Source organism: Tamandua tetradactyla, chromosome 14 (assembly GCF_023851605.1).
Source record: "Tamandua tetradactyla isolate mTamTet1 chromosome 14, mTamTet1.pri, whole genome shotgun sequence".
Lineage (NCBI taxonomy): Eukaryota > Metazoa > Chordata > Mammalia > Pilosa > Myrmecophagidae > Tamandua > Tamandua tetradactyla.
Genome location: NC_135340.1, coordinates 43,973,438 through 43,975,432, shown reverse-complemented (window position 1 = coordinate 43,975,432; position 1,995 = coordinate 43,973,438). Strand labels below are relative to the sequence as shown.

The 1,995-nt window shown below is 40.4% G+C and overlaps 1 pseudogene; it reads left to right on the top strand.

Moving 5' to 3' along the window:
- Nucleotides 1–444: 444 nt before the first annotated feature.
- On the top strand, nucleotides 445–1,320 carry LOC143655409 (olfactory receptor 4F21-like; annotated as a pseudogene).
- The last annotated feature ends 675 nt before the right edge of the window (nucleotides 1,321–1,995 follow it).

Sequence of the window (1,995 nt, the reverse complement as noted above, 5' to 3'; positions counted from 1 at the left end):
TAGTAATTAGTTTTATGTGACTGGGGCCAGGCTATGTTAGTCTGTACCAAAATTCAGAAGGAGTTGCTGTAAACCATGTTAATCATCTTGTGTCTCATGAGGAACATTACAGCATCTACCCTGAGATGGAGAAGAGGGATATTAAATGCAGAGATGACTTGGTGATTGAGGCAGCTGCATATGACAGCCACCAGCTTCTTGAGGTGATCACAATTTCAGAGGCTATGAGCGTATTAGGTCAGATGTAATGCTTAAATGGAAATAAGCTCTCAAAATTTGGTTTTTCTCTCCTAGTCATTTACAGAAATGCTATTCACAAATATCATTGTCGTATTTATGCATTTTTCCCATTCTCTTCCTTCAGGCAGCCCTGGTAACAAAGCCAATGGATAGAGTAAATCACTCCGTGGTATCAGAGTTTGTGTTCCTGGGACTCACTAATTCATGGGAACTCCAGCTTTTCTTCTTTGTGTTCTCCTCCACGTTTTATGTAGCAAGTATGGTGGGAAACTCCCTCCTTCTGTTCACTGTGACTCTGACCCTCACTTACACTCCCCCATGTACTTTCTGTTGGCCAACCTCTCCCTAATTGACTTGGGTGTTTCTTCTGTCACTTCTCCCAAGATGATTTTTGACTTTCTTAGAAAGCACAAAATCATCTCCTTTGGAGGCTGCATCACTCATATCTTTTTCATCCACGTCATTGGTGATGGTGCTGCTCATAACCATGGCCTTTGACAGATATGTGGCCATTTGTAAGCCCCTCCACTATCTGACCATCATGAGCCCAGGGATGTGCGTTTTCTTTTTGGTGGCTTCCTGGGTGGTTGGCCTCGTTCATTCTGTGGTTCAGTTGGCTTTTGTAGTAAACTTACCCTTCTGTGGTCCTAATGTGTTGGACAGCTTTTACTGTGACCTTCCTCGGTTAATCAAACTTGCCTCTACTGACACCTACCAACTGGAGTTTATGATCACAGCCAATAGTGGATTCATCTCTGTGGGTTCCTTCTTCATATTGCCCATTTCTTATATTGTCATCATTCTCAGTGTTCAGAAACTCTTTTCAACTGGTTCATCCAAGGCTCTGTCCACACTCTCAGTTCATATCACTGTGGTAGTTTTTTTTTTTTTTTTGGTCCTTTGATATTCTTTTATACATGGCCATCTCCTCTTATACCCCTGGATAAGTTTCTTTTCATTTTTGATGCAGTTGTTACTCCTTTCCTGAATCCTATGATTTATACATACAGGAATCAAGAAATGAATGTCGCAATGAGGAGAGTATGCAGACAGCTAGTAAGTTACGGGAAAATCTCTTAATGATTGACTGCCTTTTGAAGTCTCCTCCTTGACTACTGGAGTTCCTTTTTTGCTAGTCAAAAACAAAGAGAAGCTTCTCCTTACCCTACTTTGATCTGATTATTCATGCTGATAAAGAGTGTATTTTGTCATTTACTTAAGAATAAGTGATGTTCACTTCTGAAAAGAGAGGAGTTTCATATAAAGTATTTACAAACCAAAGATTATAAAAAAGGTCTATGCCTCAATTCCTAGGGAATAATATTTTTATGAAGTAATTATTATTAAAAATGCAAAAGACAACAGGCTTCTTTCAGGTCTTCTCACAGTGGGGTGTCTCTTTTAGCAGGAGTCTGTTTCATTGATAGGAAATCCTGTCTGTAAACAATGGGACATTTGCTAATGGAAATTTGAACTGAGTCCCCTCACTGAACAGAGCTGCTTTTCCTTTTCACACCTTGCTGTTTCCTTTTATCTTCCCGTTATTGCAGCTGCCTTTAAATTGCTCTGTCATTATAAGATGTCTACTACACCAGCTTCATGTCCTGAGGAATTTTTGTGCATGAGTCACAAGGATTCAGCTATGGAGTGTGAGGGGAGAGTGGTTAAATTGCAAGGTGGAGTCACTAAGAGCAGGAGCTCTCACACTTTCTGATAGCTCCCTATAGTAAGAGCTATAGTGTATGCCACCTCTCC